The sequence below is a fragment of the Capsicum annuum genome, chromosome 1 (genome assembly GCF_002878395.1).
Source record: "Capsicum annuum cultivar UCD-10X-F1 chromosome 1, UCD10Xv1.1, whole genome shotgun sequence".
In the NCBI taxonomy this organism is placed as follows: domain Eukaryota; kingdom Viridiplantae; phylum Streptophyta; class Magnoliopsida; order Solanales; family Solanaceae; genus Capsicum; species Capsicum annuum.
The window spans coordinates 59,279,214-59,297,268 of record NC_061111.1 but is presented as its reverse complement, the minus strand read 5'-3'; positions in this window follow the sequence as shown (position 1 = coordinate 59,297,268).

Here is an 18,055-nt window from a genome sequence, read left to right as displayed (position 1 = left end):
GAACATAGCATGATTACATGACTAAAATCATCAATTGGGGATTTACATGGAATTCGCATGAAATGGGACATGGGCCTTTCTTCAAAACATGTAAATATCATATCCTAGACATAAGAATGTCTTAAACATGAGGGAACAATAGAGTTACATGGATAAATTCATAACTTGGGGATTCATCTTGAAATTAATTGAACATGATATGGAAATTTTATTAACATGTGGAAATCATGATTTTAAAGTATGGGAATATTACTAAAATTCATGAATATAGGATCTATCATGGAATTCGCTTGGATAAAGAATGGGAAACTCAAATTCATGGCATGAGGAATTCAAAATCTTGCATGGAATCACATATGGGTTGAATTGATTTAAAAAGGCCATGAAAACATTAAATTCAATCTTTCCTTGAACATACGAAATAACATAATTCATTCTTTAATTGAAATAAAAGGGTTTTGGGCTCAATGGGTTAAAGGGGACCCATGGATAAACTCCCACATACCTTATTTGATTAATTGGATGTAAAAGCTAGAACTTTGAATCTCTAATGGCATTCTTGAAGCTTCTTCTTGAAGTTATTAAATTAGGAAGCTTGGGTTCTTGCTTTTGTTGAAGAAAATTTGATCAAGTTCTTGGTGTTATTGAGGGGGCTAGGGTTTTCTTGGAGAGAAAATGATGAATAATAATGTATCTAATACTTTTGGGGGCTGAAATTATGTGTTATGGATGGTTTTGGGTGAGGGGAAAGGATTGAAATGTTCCTGGAAAAACGTGACTAAAATTTGGAAACCTCAGGGGTTAAATGGAGCGTGCATCACTTGCTCTGGAGCACTGAAATGGAGCGTGCGTCGCATGCTAATCGTGCACAGCTACTGCCTTTCTCACGATCGAGTATCGGATTAAGGCAAAATTGGTATCATTGGAAAGATAATTCAATTATCTACAATTTGGTGGGTCTTGAGCTGAAAAATTCTATGTATATAAAAGTTATACACATTGAAAGTAGACCCTTGTAGAATCAAATACCAAATTTTGGACGAATCAAAGGCTCTTAGCTCAACTTTGTTCTAAGTGATTCTCATGAACATTTTTCACCTCGAAAGCACATCAAACATGAGGATAAAGATCATAAAATTTATGTTCACATGGTAATCATTTGGATTAGGAACGACGATTCAAGGACTAGCCTAAAAATATGGGGTCTTACATTATCTCCCCCTGGAAACATTTGTCCTCGAATGAGATTTGTTAGACTGAGAGTTCTGTATGAACGTAACTGAGATCATATTCTAAACATGCCTGACTTGGAACATGACTCAGAGCATGACTGCATAACTGAGTTTGAGCATGATACATGAACTGAACTGATTTCATAAATATATGCAATGACATGAGAATGGTTATAAGGCTAAGATAGGAACGAGAGAGTCAACTTATGAGTAACCATCACTTTAAGATGGATCATGTTTCGTGAAGAAAAGATGAAAGGCTTAGGACCTGAATACTCGGGGTATTACAATATCTTTCCTTGGGATATTTTGTCCCCTGAATGATACTTACTTAGCTGAAATACTAAGGAAAGACTGAGATGATGCACGGGACACTTACAGATGGAATCATGATTGTATATCTGGAATCTAAAACTGAGGCATATGCATAAACTGAGCTGAATTTGAAATTTTCATGAATGTGAATTACCTCATGAATAGGAAAGATGGAAAACCATAGGAACTTTTCCCCATAGGAACTTGTCTGTCTGACTGCTATACTAAATCGTTGTCTATAGGACTAACTCATATTGAAAGTTTATACTCAAATATACATCCCACTTCAAAACTGTGCTCCACTTAAAGTTTGACATGAACTGAATTCTCTCACTATGTTCAAGCCTACTCGAATCTACAAAGTGCACACATAACACTGTAATACTAGTCTAAATCTTGAAAAAATGGAACACTTACCCTCTTCTATCTAAACAATTGTTCATCATCACTATCTTAATATTAAGGAGAGGTTACTAAAAGGTTAGTACATGAGGACCTGAAACATGAAAGGATAACTTTGACACCTAACTGAGGCCTAGGGAATAGAGTATCAACATTATAGGTTCATCAAAGATATCTAAACTGAGGTCATACGCAGAAATAAATTGAAATTCATTTATCATTAAGAGTGTAGCATGAGTACTGGAATTGAACATACTATAAAAAATGAATACATGAGTCATGAGCTGCATGACCTGAGTTTGGCATTCATAATTTCATGGAATATAATTTGTACATCTGAGTGAACTAGAACTCCTCATACTAGGAACTGGAAGCGTACATGATTTTCTATAAAGTGCATGAATATGAGTTGTGGTGATGGAGATGACATATAAGGCATGAGTAGTTGTCATGATAACTGAAAAACTTTGCACTGAGATAAGAATAGGTTTGGATTCATCCTTCTTTATTACTTTTCTACACATACTCGCACTACTAGAATTTGAGATCCTGACTTGGCTACTTGTTCTATCATCTACCCCTTAGCTTTAAGCCATCATTCTAAGTCTGTGGACCTTTTTTATAACTCTAAACTAAACTACAACCACTTTACTCTAGTGCCTGAGATATATCAATACACATAAATTCTAAACTCACCCTGAAAGCCTGCACCTGAAAGTGTAGAACCTGCTGCTAGTTACCCCTTCTAATATACAACTCTTTCTATAGCCCATAACTTCACTAGTAAGAACGTCACATACAACACATCATCATTTGACACTTAAAAACTCAAGGATACTATCTAAGAATACTCACACCATCATACTTAACTTAAATTCTTGCATACCCTATTTTAAGCCTGCCGATTCGCCTTTCATACAACTATCCCCAAGAATACATAATCTACTAAATACTGATAAATGCTATCCCCACTTTACTACTGCTAAACTTCTGGGTTCATGCTTTTAACCCTAGTTCATATGCTGTCATAGGATTCTGAGAAGGGATCTGAAAGAACATATAACTTTGGCATAATGCACGATTTTTATGAACATGAATAAAGTCCTTCCAACTTCAAAACTTAAAAGCACTGATGGGATACTTTCGAGTCAACATATAATCCCATAACTGCCTATGAGGACTGTCTGAGAATACTATATCTATAGAGATTTGATCTTAACTTTTTTTGTTACCTCGAAAATAAGGTAGAGATGGCATGAATGGAGTAAGATGAAAATCTTTATAATTTTTATAGAGAACCTTTCTAGATCACGAACTGAGACATAAAAGAAGAGAAACATTTCCTAAATACCCTGCAGCCTCTCAAAAAAGTATAAACATCTTTGTAACATTGCGCAAGAATTTACTAGATATGTCCTCATAGACACGCAAGGACACTTGAACTCTGTGCTCTGATACCAAGTTTGTAATGACCCAGAAGTACACCCTAGATGCCATACTGTGCTAGGAACCATAAGTGATCCCAAGCTAACCCATGAACTGGCATATTGTTAAGCAACTGAATTATAATGCATTATATAAAAATTTATGCTGTGCGGAAACATAATCATACTGAAAATCTAAAATAGTATATAACTGATAAAGTTTTACAATTTGATAAACCTGAGGAAAGAACTGAATCTACATGGCTGACTCTAACTGACATTTATGAAGCCTCTACTATATTGACTATAGATAGCTGGGACATGCCTCCAACTACCACTAATCAATACATATGAAAATAAATAAACTGTACATAAACTAAAACTATCTGAAATTCTTGAAGTAAGAGAACTCATCACCTACTGGCTAGAAACTGCAACTGTCTGATCATAATGTGTGGGCTAAAAATGGTACCTATATTATAAAATAATGTAGCCACATAGACGTATATGTGGTTTAGTTCCTCTGGAATGTACTAAGTATGAAGGGGTGAATACTATAAGTAAAAACTATTTATGTATGAATTCTTAAAGGATGCATGCTAAGTGTAAGTAAACACACCAATAGGCTGGAATAAACTGAAGTTGAAAACATCTTAAAACATGAGTAAAAAAAATAATCTGATAGGATGGTGAATCACTACACTTAGTTACTTAAAACTGTACTTCTATAATATGAGTAGAACTGAAGACGGGATACAAAAAAACATGGATACTGTACCAAGTCTAAAACTACATGAGGGAAACTGACATATACTAAGTTTATCTAATTAATTGAATGACTGATAACTGAATACTAGTCATGTAAGATTGGGTTATACTTAGTCTAAATAACTGAACTGAAACTGTGAAGTACTGTGCATATAGGGTAAGGACTAACTGAACAACATGAGATAACTGAGCATAAATGCTTGAAAATTGTAAAATCTAAGAATACAGGACTAAGTGTATATCTAGTATATCACTAAGATAATATGTAATCTGAAAGACTGAAAACTGTAAAACTAAATATCTAAAAGGTTATACACTTTGTCAAGCAAACCTGAACTGAAGAGACACTGAACACTGTACTGAGACTGTAGGAGGTATCATCTAACCGACATGCCCCAATCTGAGCTAATCAGGGTCCAACCATAACCCCAATTAGAAGGGTGTCAGTACTGTTCCATGGGTACTAAAAATGGCTGTGTGGATCCATTAAAGTGAAGTCCCGAAGGACTATAGAGTTTACCCTCTACAAGTAGGTGCTCTAGTGAGATATGTGTCAAACCTCAACTGTCAGGTTAATATCTCTAACCTATGTTGGTTACGTAGTTCTGGAACGTAGGGATTGCTACAGAAGGTCACCCCTCAACTGGCAGGTAAACCCCAATCCCTGGATTCGCTCGGTACTAAATCCCACTCCCAACTGAACTGACACGGATTACTAACTGGTGCATGAACTAATAACTAATAACTGATAAGCTCAAGTCATGGTATTTTGAAAATAATAGAGCATAAGGATTTTGACGTAATTATTAATGTATAAACTGATACTGGAACTAAAAATGGACTGAACTAAGTTAATTGGACTCATAAACTAACCATATTACTGACTGAATGATATCGCCTATGGTATAACTAAAATCGTTCTGTAGATAGTGAAAACTAGGTAAATAGCTATATTTTGGGTATTCATAACCCCCAGGACTCGATAACAATTATAATAGGACATACTAAAACTTTGGGACATAATAAGTAGTCAATATTTAAAACCCAATCATAAGGGCATTTCATCAAACACTTGGGAATCATGAACTTGAACATGAGAATTTCTTAAACATGGGAGCATAGCATGATTATATGACTAAAATCATCAATTGAGGATTTACATGGAATTCACTTGAAATAGGACATGGGCCTTCCTTCAAAACATGTAAATATCATAGCTTAAACATAAGAATGTCTTAAACATAAGGGAACAATAGAGTTACATGGCAAAATTCATAACTTGGGGATTCATCTTAAAATTAATTAAACATGATATGGGAATTTAATCAAACATGTGGAAAGCATGATTTTAAAGCATGGGAATATTAATAAAAATCATAAATATAGGATCTATCATGGAATTCACTTGGATAAAAAATGGGAAACTCAAATTTATGGCATAAGGAATTTAAAATCTTGCATGGAATCATACATGGGCTGAATTGAATTAAAAACACCATGAAACATGAAATTCAATATTTCCTTGATCATACAAAATAACATAATTCGTTCTTTAATTGAAAGAAAAGGGTTTTTGACTCCATGGGTGAAAGGGGACCCATGGACGAACTCCCACATACCTTATTTAATTAATTGAATGTAAAATCTTGAACTTGGAATCTCTAATGGTGTTCCTGAAGCTTCTTCTTAAAGTTCTTGAATTAGGAAGCTTAGGTTCTTGCTTTTCTCATAGAAAATTTAATTAAGTTCTTGGTGTTCTTGAGGGGGCTACGGTTTTCTTGGAGAGAAAGGGATGAATAATAATGTATCTAATGCATTTGGGGGCTGAAATTATGTGTTATGGATGATTTTAGGTGATGGGAAAGGTCTGAAATGCCCTTGAAAAAATGTGACTAGAAGTTGGAACCCTCAAGGATAAAATGAAGCATGCATCGCATGCTCTAGAGTGCCGAATGAAGCATGTGTGGCATGCTAATCGTGCATAGCTACTGCCTCTCTCACGAAAATGGCTATAACTTTTCACTCGGGTAATGAATTAAGCAAAATTGGTATCGTTGGAAAGCTAATTCAATTATCAACAATTTGGTGGGTCTTTCACTGCAAAATTCTATGTATATAAAATGTTATACATATTTAAAGTAGACCTTTATAGAATTGAATATTAAATTTTGGACGAATCAAAGGCTATTAGCTCAACTTTGTTCTAAGTGATTCTCATGAACATTTTTCACCTAGAAAGCACATCAAACACGAGGATAAAGATCATGAAACTTATGCTCACATGGTAATCATTTAGATTATAACTTATACAGGTAGGAACAATGGTTTAAGGACTAGCCCATAAATGCGGGGTCTTACACCATAATTATAGCACACATGATTACTATTATCACACTTTCCTTGCTGATTCCTTAAACATGTGCTACAATAAGTTTATGGCTTAAATCGTTGAGCCACACTACCCTGAGACTGAGTTCCCTGAACTCTCGATCCACTGCTGGGCTGGGACCACTAATTGCCTGATAGTTTAGAGACAGTTGTGCTAATCAATTATTGTCATTACCCTACTACCTCTTCTTAGACTATTTATTTCCCCAAAGATTCTCTTTATCTAAGGATAATCTCTCTAATATTTCTGGAAGTGGCAAGGCTTACCATACTTATAGCACACACGATTACTATAATGACATTTCCCTTGGTGATTCCTACAACAAGTGCTACAACAAGGTTATGGCTTAAAGGGTTGAGCCACATAACCCTGAGATTGAGTTTCCTAAACTCTCAGTCCATTCCTGGTCTGGGACCACTGATCTCCTTATGTTTTAGGGGTAGGTGTGCTAACCAATGACTTTCATTACCCTACTATCTCTTCTTAGACTATTTCTTGCCCTATTTTCCATTCTTTTGCTAATTGGCTTCCTGATATGCAGACCTAGTCCTCTTAGTCTATCTCTCCTCTACCTCTTCCTATCTCTTTTTCTCCTCCTCTGCTTGCTTTTTATACATTACCAACCTAGATATGTCCATGTCACTATTCAACATTGCTCGCTTACATTCCAACACTAAATCACCAAAAAGACCAGGCGTGAACTTCCTCATACAAGACTTTATATTGGATAACGGCTCTGGAGTATAATGGATAGTTGGAGGAACTTCAACGCATAATCTTTAACTCTCATATTACCCTGGTTCATATTTATAAACTCCTCGACCTTAGATTTACTTAACTTCCGGGGAAAAAAGTGATCAAGAAAAGTGTCAGAGAACTCTTCCCACACTATAGATTTAGCATTTTTGCCCCTCAACTCTTTCCATTTATCATACCAGTGGTAAACCACCCCTTTCAACTGATAAGATACAAATTCCACTCTCTCTATACGACTAGCATACACAACTCAAAATATCTTATCCATCTCATCCATAAAATCTTCAGGATCTTCCTCAACCTTGAAATACATAAAATTTGGTAGGTTCAGCCTCATGAATTTCCTAACCCGAGTGGCTTCAGATGAACCACTGACAGCCAATATTATGGCAAGTTATGTATTGATGTTGGGGGGTATTTAAGCACTCTAGTGTTACTATTCTAGCTTATTTAGCCTTGTTTTAAGGATAATTTGTGTGCTTTATGTGTTGATATGATATAAACAAGCATATATGTATTCAAGGATGTGATTACAATTTTCAAAGTGAATTCCAAACAAATTTGTATTTAATTGAGTCATTTAGGGTTCAATCAAGGAAACTAGTGTTACTAGCTTGAGCTAGGTGCTCGTCTAGCCTATCTCAATGGATTCAAGTGTATTAAATGAGTTTCAAATGGTTTAATTGTGTATTTATATATGGAACAACTTGTTTATAAGGTGCAAAGATCAATTGGATCAATTTTAGAGTCAAAACAATAAGTTAATGTTCAACTTGAGCAAGCCTAGTCTTAGCTTATGTTTTGAGTTTGCCATTCTTGATATTGTTTTATTTTCCTCTCTAACTCGTCGTGTAAATTAATGTAGTATCATTTGTGAGCTGATTATGATGATATATGGTTGATTTAAAGGCTGTAAATCCATGGAAAACACACAATAAAATCTTAGATGAAGGAAGGATGTTGGAATACTTAGAATTTATCTTGGATGTAACTTCCAGTGAGGTATCACGATAAGGTTGTTCCGCGGCCCCTATTTGAATTAATCTAGAACTATGCCATTACCCCTAATTGACTTAAATATCCCTTTCACCATGACCCATAGTCTAGTCAAGCAAGTGGTGTGGCGCAACCCTCACTCTATACACGACTAAAAATGCAAATTGATTCCTACATGGCTTGGGCTTATCCTATACCTTTAAATAGAACATTGTACATGTTATTCATTATCTTTGGACGTCCTGGAACATCAAGGGGATGCTACTACATTTTTTTTAGGTTTACATTCTTTTATTTTGCATTCTATTAGATTATATCATGTATTCAACCTTTTGGATCAAGATTATGACGATGAGTGGCTAAGAACTCCCTTTCCGGGGTTAAAGCCAAGAACATGACTACTATTGTTTTGAATTAAGTTTGTTTGATTTGCTTATCATTATTGGTTGTTCGTTCATTCTTGTTTTAACTATTTTTAGGCTTGATCACCCTTAGAACACATCTATTGTCAACCTTGTGATCTCGAGAGAGGCAATAGGGAGATGGAATGTGGGAATGAACAAAGTATGGTTTGTATTGTTTTATGAAATAAGGAATTCAAATTAGCGTCTAGGACAGGGATGTATTTAGAGGCCTTACGTGATTCACGCATAGGATGATAGCTTATAGAACTTAATTGGATTATTACATCCCAGCTCAATGATGTAGCTGTAATGTCCAAACTAGGTAAACGATTAGAGGTCAGGAGACCATGATCGTGTAATTAACCCTACAAATCAACAACCAAGGTAAGAAAGTTACCGAATAAAGTTTAATGGAATGTATAATTGTTCAGAGTGCTTTAACCCTGGGCTTTACTCTATTGATTGTTCCAAGACTTTTATTTTTTGAATTTTTCACTTTTCTTTAGTTTACAAATTACAAACTCTCTTTTGGTTACTCTTGCATAAATTAAATCTAAACTGAGAACTGAAATCGAATTGTTCTTATATCAAGTCCCTGTGAGATCGATATCTGGCTTTCTTAAAGTCCACTTTACTACTTGATAGACCACGTACACTTTCATGTGCGCTTGGGCGTTGTTAAGTTTTTGGCGCCATTGCCGGGGACTTGTAATTTGGCAACTATTTTATTTTAAGATTTATTGTTAGATTTCCTTGGTGTTTTTATACTTGGTCTTGGTTTTGTATTTGCATGAAACAGGTTTACAAATTAGTAAGCTGACAAGGGATTAGGACTTGGTTGAACCAAGCTCCGAACCTGAGCAACTTTTCCATCAATGAAGGAGAAAAGTAATCTTTCTCCCCCGAATTGTTCAAACCCAAGAATAACAAGAAGATCCTGCTCCAATGGCTGAAGAACAAGCGCTTGTAAGACAGTCTGAGAAGTGACAATCCCACTTCCAACCAATTTAACCTCTCGATTTCAGAAGCCGACGGCTGGAGAAAATTTTGAGCTTAAACAGAATATGGTACAGATTCTGCTTATCAGTGGACAGTTCACAGGGCTTTCACATGAAGATCCACAGGTCCACTTGTGAAATTTCCCTGTAATCAGTGACACATTTATTCCTACAATTATGAATGCAGACTATGTGAGGATGACATTGTTCCTCTTTTCACTATTGAGGAAAGCAAAAAAGTGGTTGAATGTGGAGCCGACAAATTTAATCACATCTTGAGACGACATGGCTCAAAAATTCCTTATTTAATTTTTCCCGTCTGGCAAGACTGCAAGACTTCGCGGTGAGATAGTGTGCTTTAAACAAAAGCCAGATGAGAATCTTTATCATGCTTGGGAGCACTTCAAGGCACTTCTTTGGGATTGTACACACCATCAATAGTCCAATGAGATACTTTCTCATACTTTTTTAGAGGCTCTTGATCACAATACAAAAATATTGCTAGATTCAGCTGCAGGTGATCAAGCTCTTGAGATGACATATGATGAGCTATACACTTTATTGAACTTCATAGCTCAAGGAAATCCAGAATAGCATACAAATTCTAGGAGCCCAACAAAAAGAGTTATAGGTGCATTAGAGGTTGACCAATTCACTGCCATATCTGCTCAAATCTCTACATTGCAAAATCAAATAAGTAGTTTGAAGTTGGGAGTAGCACAGCCTGCAGCCACAGTAAATATAATTTAACAAGCTGCAGGTTGGTGTGAAGTTTTTGGTAATAGTGGCCATTTAGTAGCTATATGTGTTGGAAATCCAGAATCGATAATGTATATGGGTAATGTTCAGAGGCCTAATTATGGTAACACTTACAACATGAAGTGGCAAACTCAGCCACTAATGCAGACATGGAATGCCCTACAGCAGAAGGCTCTACCAAATTAGTCAACAAGAAATATGGAGGAGATGATAAAACAAATTTTAGTTGGTCAAGCGTAAATGGCTGCAGATATGAAAAGTCAACAGCCAAAATTAAAGAATCAGAAAGTAGCCATAAGAAGCTTAGAGTTAGTGTTGGGTCAGTTACAATAGACACTGAATTCTAGGCCTCAAGGTGTTTTGTCAGAAGATACGGAAAATCCAAAATAAGTAATGGCAATCACTTTAAGGAGTGGTAAAGAGCTCGACGAAGAACCTCTAGAGGCAACTAAGAAGGTAGATGCAGCTTTGACTCCTCCACAGGTATCCGAAAAAGTTGCTGAAAATTTGAGAAAGTCTGAGTACTCGAAAGAAAAAATTGTTGCAGAAGTAGAGAAATAGATGCCACAACATTCTTTCCTACATAAGCACAGAAAAGCAAAGGAGGATGCATGTTTTAAGAAGTTCTCTTACACATTCAGAGAGCTTTATATTAACTTACCTTTGTTAGATATGTTGCAGGGTATCCCCAAGTACACTAAGTACTTGAGGGATATGGTTGATAATAAGGTAAAGCTGTAGGATAGAGAGGAGGTAGTACTTACTGAAGAGTGTAGCGCGGTGGTAACAAAGAAAATCCTCAAAAGACTAAAGGATCCATCGAAGTTTACTCTCCCTATTGAAATTAGGAGTAGTAAAGTGGTCCATGCATTGAGTGACTTAGGGACAAGTATCAACTTGATGCCCCTCTCCGTGTTTAACACTTTGGACTTGGGGAAGCCTAGACCGAGCCCTGTGCTATTGCAATTAACAAATGGGATCATTGCTCGCCCAGAAGAAATTATTGAAGATGTCCTCAAAAAGGTTGATAAATTTGTTATTCCTGCTGACTTTATTATTTTAGATTTTTAGGCAAACGAATAGGTACCAATAATTTTAGGGAATCCATTCTTAGAAACCGGAGGAGCTTTGATTGATGTTAGAGAGGGTACGCTCACAATGAGGTTGGAGGATAAAGAGGCTGTAATTGAAGTTTACAAAGAACTAAACACACTATCCCACTATAAGGACTTGTGTATGATTACTATTATTGAATGGGATGAGTGTGCGATGGTTAGTCCGCCAAAGACCTCTTCGGACTACCTCATTGAGCTACCTAAGCCAAAACCACCACATCTCGATATAATGCAAATTAATGAGCCTGAAAAGGTTAAAATTGAAAAACTAGGTACCTTGAGAGTTCATACCCAAGAGGGGTGAAAAGAATAAGAAGATAGAGACCAAGTGTGAGAAAGAAGGAAAGAGAACTACTAAGTCATAGTTGGGTCGTGCCGCAACACTAAATCAGGAGCTTCTTGGGAGGCAACCCAAGTTAAATAGGTATGTTTTTTATTTCTAGTTTTTTCAAAGTTTTTACTTTATGTAGTTTTTGTTTTGTTGAGTCACGGGTTGATAGGAAATCTGAGTACCAAAAATCTGACCTAAGGAGCATGGCAAAAACTAAGTGTAGGTCACATAGACCCCCTTTATGCAAAAAGATGTTACTAGTTAGGCCTAGAGGCCTCGAGGAGTATTTTTATCTCTACTTTTGATTGTTTGAATTATTACTTTTGAGACTCCTAGGCTCATGTTTATGACTCTTGTACTTGTTGGCTTAAAGTTTGAATTTGTGCTATTATTTGGTTAAAGGTCTATGATGATCCTATTGAGTTGAACTTGTTCCATGTGTGTGTGAGGTTTTGTATATTCCATTTTGTATGTGATGGCTAGAACTTTCCCGGTGTGCATGCAATATAAAATAAAGAGTGTGGATTTAGGAGATGATATAGGCATTTCTTTGATAGCCTTGTTTTATACCCTCTTTTAACCTACCCTTGTACATAACCTTAGTAAGCCCCATTGAGTCTTTAGCTTTTTGTTTGGCAGCCTCATAAGTAGCCTAATCCCTTTTTTGATAGACCTTGATTTGATACAAAGCTCCTAGGTGCTTTAATGAAAAATTAATTATGGTAAGGAGTTTGAGAAATAAGAGGAGAAAAGGTGAAATTGAAGCCCCAAAGTGATAGTTATTAGTGTTCAAAAGAGCACTGTTATGTGTTGTGATGGGGAGTTGAGTAATGAAAAAGAATAAAAATTTGTTCAAATTGATTAAGTTGTGCATAAAATACTCCCACCATAGTGTTGAGAATGGGCTTAATAAGATAGGGTGAAAACAAAAGAATGGGGTAGATAAAAGTGGTGTGATTTGTTTGTTAGAGTGGTTTTAATTGTTTAATGTAGTGTATTAAAGCGCTTAGTGAAGATAGTCATTATTCTAATCCAAAATAGTTTTTACCAGTCCCTTAGCCTACATTACAACCCGAAAATGACCTCATTGATCCTAAGTTTCGCATTCTGATATTAGTGGAGCACTACACTAAGGGCAATCCTATGGTTCATTATGTGTAACTTGTGAATTCCTTGTGAGAGTGAGCGTAATTTGATTCTTGTACCCATCATGTTATAAAATGCCTTTATGTGAGTGATTATGGGTGACTCTTTTGTTGTTGTGAGGGGCACATATTTGATAAAAGTGGGTGATTTGTATGATGTCCTTGATTGAACAATATGCATGAGTTTTCCAATAAGGTGAGTAAATTCTTGAGGCTAGGATGTTTTGGAGTAGTGTTCATGAGCTTTCAATTATGTAAATAACATGCTTAGTGTAGAAACTTGCATTCTGTGTAGTCATTATAGTACTATCTTGAATATCTTGCATGTATTAGAAATATAGAGTCTCCTCATCTAATAATGCTTAGGGTTAAGAGTTGTTCGAGGATGAACAAGGCTTTAAGTGTGGGGTGGTGATGTTGGGTGTATTTATGCACTCTAGTATTACTATTATAGCTTATTTAGCCTTGTTTTGAGGATAATTTGTGTGATTTATGTGTTGATATGATATAAACAAGAATATAAGTGTTCAAGGATGTGATTATAATGTTCAAAGTGAATTCCAAACAAGTTTGTACTTAATTAAGTCATTTAGGGTTCAATCGAGGAAACTAGTCTTACTAGCTTAGGCTAGGTGCTTGTCTAGTCTATTTCGATGGATTCTAGTGCGTTAAATGAGTTCTAAAAGGTTTAAATGTGTATTTAGATGTGGGAAAACTTGGTTATAAGGTGCAAAGTTCAATTGTATCAAGTTTAGAGTCAAACAATAAGTTAATTTCAACTTGAGCAAGCCTAGTCTTAGCTTGTGTTTTGAGTTCGTCATTCTTGATATTGTGTTGTTTTTCTCTCTAAATCATGGTGCAAATTAATGTAGCCGCTCATAATTATGAGATAATTCATGGAATTCACAGACAAAATTACAAAATCATTCTCACAATAATGAAAGAAGAAAACCCAAAGTCTCAAATTAAATAACAAACCAAAAAAAATAATATCCCAAGATCACAAGTCGATCTTAGAATCAAAAGATGTTTGTGAATAATGTAAACTTATCCCCAAAGGGCTTATCTCTAGATAACTAACTAAGAAACATAGAAAGGGTACTTATAGATTACAAGGAAGCCCTAGAATTCAAATCCTAAAAAAAAGAGGAAATCCTTACAAAATGTACATAAAAATGACTAAAAACATTATAGGAGTGCATGTAGGATACATGGAAACCCAAGAAATTAGTTTGAAACGATCCGAGAAAAGTGCATCAGCGGTCACCTACGAACCCATCTACGTGCTGTAGGTGGCACCTATGCCACTTAGGTGGGGGGCGTAGGTGGTATCAAAATTTTGAATCTCTATTTCTTGTTTTCTAATGCCTACGGACCTGCCTACGCCTAGTTGGTGGTACCTACGGGGAGTAGGTTCCAAAGTAAGTGATCATTTTTTGACTTTTCATTTCGTTTTCTTCCAATTAGCTTCCAAAACCTAGTTTCCTATAAAATCACTCCAAAAACTCATCAAATCCAATAAAATATCCTTAAGTACATGCATATTCTCAAAGTTTAAGCATCATAAGTGCTATAAATTTATGGAACATCAACACCCTAAAACTTAGAACGTTGCATCTCATTTGTCAACAAAACATACGATGATGCTTAAGATACCTATGGAAGTCAATAGCTCAAAAACATTACCCTTTATATGTTCAATACTTTAAAACCAATTGTGCATATCTATGAAGAGAAACAATGTGACACAAAGCAATCAAGCTATGGCGTTATAATAGAAATAAGTAACCATGCATATGAACAGGTTACACTACCCAAAAAAGTAAGCCGCTAGCAACATGACCATGTTCCCTCACATCAACGAAGTCCCAATCACACAAATAAAATCATCCATGTTACTGCATGGTATGGTCAAAATACACTCACTGTCACAACTTGAGGCTACCCCCTAGTCGTAACACAGTGCTTAATGCCACAAATGACCCCAAGCTAACCCATGATTTAGTACCTGCTGTGAGCACTGAATAAAATAGTAATACAAAAATCATATGTAGAATTTGAACTATAAAAACTCTGTCAAGATAAAATACTGAAATAATACCTAAAATGTCTGAAACAATTACAAATAACTTATTCTCAATGGATGAGGACTTACTCCAACTGAGTAAAATAAAAAATGTACTAAAATGTACAAGTTTGTAACGCTCAAAAATTTGGGTCCTGGGACGTCACACGGTGCTTAGGGGCGCAAGTGACCCCAAGATAATCCTCCTACTAGAATAACTCATGAACAACAGGATAAAATGCTTAAATCTATATAAATTTAGCAAAAATATAGAACTTCTCTGAACTTGATCAATATAAATATGAACTTTACAAGATTACAACTCTACTTTTACAAATGAAACTGAAACTAAATACATCAACTTCTACTGACTGTCTATGAAGCCTCTACTGATACTGACTTAAGATAGATGGGTCATGACTCCCAACTACCTAATCTCAATACGACTAAAGTAAGAAAAATACAACACTTCTCGAACTGTATAACTGACTCATGCCCTCGAATCAAAAGGACTCATCACCTGCTGACTGGAAGCTGCGAACTAACTGAATGCGGTATCTGCGCTATAACTTGTACCTACATTATAAGGAACTATAGCATATAGAAATATATGGGGGTCAGTACTTTAAGGAATGTACTGAATATGTGGGGGTGCAATGCAGCATTATAAATAATATCATAAATGATTATGAAAATCATGCATGCTGACGATAATGACTTTCTTTGCTTGAATTAATTGAAATATATTCTTTATAAATCATCAATAGTAATAAAAGCATTATAAATCTCATAAATCATTTTACTTAACTCAAACTCTTTAAATCATGACTTAGAGTGACTCGGTAACTCATGAAAACTTGGACTATTATGGACTTGGGAGTTTCTTATAACCAACATAACTACACCATGTGAGCTGCATGGAGGCCAACATTTTGCCCTTCTAAGGAGAGAACCCCACATTGGTGGGGGTGTCGTACTCTTGCCAAGGAGTACAACCTCAATTTCTCAATCACAATCCCATACTCGGCCTCTGGCCCAAAATCATCAATATCAATCCTACGGTGGCACGTAGTTTTGGAAAAATGCCATATTTCCCGCTCGGTGCTAGATACTCCTCCCAGACTCAGCTCAGAATGCATTAGGAAATCCACCTTAATCAATATCAATTCGTGGGTCCATTAAAAAGACCAAAACATAAATATATATCTCATCGGTAAATCATATACAACTGCGGATTCCTAACTTGACTCAAAATCAAACAATCTTTCTCAACATCAAGATATATCAATTCATTTAGTCATGGCAACATCAATAACTTTGAGGAAATATCAAGAATCATTATAACAACTCAATCTTATGAATCAATATACTCAATAATCCAATTTGTCATAAGAAAGCTTAAAGCTTGACACATGTCTTGAAAGTACTTGAAATACCAACTCATGGTAGAAACATAAAATTCACAATATTAAATATAAAGTCAAAATTTGGAAATTTTAAAATAATCATGTATCAAAAACTTCAAGAATAGGACTCATTCTTGACTCTCAAGCTCAAATATCAATATATATATTCAATAATCAACTTGTCATAGAAAAGCTTAAATCATGACTCTTATCTCAAGTCATTCGGAAATCATCAACTCATAATAACGATATTCAACTCATGGCATAAGTTATCAACTTAAGAAATAAATGATGAAATAGTCATGTGTATCAATCTTGAATAGCTCAAATATCATAAATCAATAATAAAGTAATTTGGGTGTAAACCCATTTTGCAAAAATCATGAACTTCAACAGTAGAAATTAAATCTTTGGGCACAAGAACGAAAGAAGTGTTCTTATTCAAACCCCACATACCTTGATTATGGATTTGAATGAAGAAACTTGTTATAGAATCCTTTTCCACTTCTTAAGTTAGGGTTCTTGATGCTTTTGACTTGGGTACCTTGAATCTTAAACCAATTTATAAAATCTATGGTTGGATTCTTGATGTTCTTGGGAAATTTGGATTGGATTTTTGAGAGAGAAACCCTAGTATTCTTGATAAAATGGAAGAAGAATGAAGTTTTTTTCTTTACTTGGGTATATATAGAGGGTCAAAATGGGTTGAAAAGACCAAAATACCCTTTTAAAAATGCTCCTTAATTGCTGAAAAAATGGCTGACGACGTCCGTGATAGGCCATCACGAAATGTCGTCACAAAAGGGTCAAATTTTTAATTTTCTGCCTAAGGCTTATGACATCATCCGAAATATCATCAGAAAGTGACGACGTCGTCAGAAACGTGACAGCCCGTCAGAACCGTCATCACCATTTCCAGCTTGACCATGCTGGAGTAAAATGGGTATAACTCTTTGCTCCGATATCGGATTTTGGAGAAATTGGTATTGTTGGAAAGCTAATTCAATTTTATATCTTTTTATAGGTCATATGCACAAAAATTCCAAGTATAATGAGAGATATGCTTATTTGAAGTTGACTATACCAATATCCTTCCCAAGAATTCAATCGGTAAGGAATGTTTTGATTCGCCCAATCGTTAGGACATCTTTAAGGCCTTAATACACACCATCCTCACTTAGAAAACAACCAAAGCAATATAATTTATTTCTCAAGATCTTGATTCATGGTTGCACTATTGGTTAGAGTCTGGGGAATTATAAAATGTCTCTAACTTCCTCATCGGGTGTCCGATTCGGATGAATCTTATGTTGATGGAAAGCTTATCCAGTTATCCACATGATAGAAAGTAGAATTTAGGGAAATACAACATGAGATAAATAACAATCAATTTGGAAGTCATCCATATTCACTCAAAAGATGGATTTAGGCTTAAGAAACAATCGGGGTATTACATAAAATAACTACAAAAATACTTGTCCTCTATGGATGAGGAATCACCACAACTACTGCAGAGAGGAACTGAACTGACTAAGGGCGATCCGGGAACT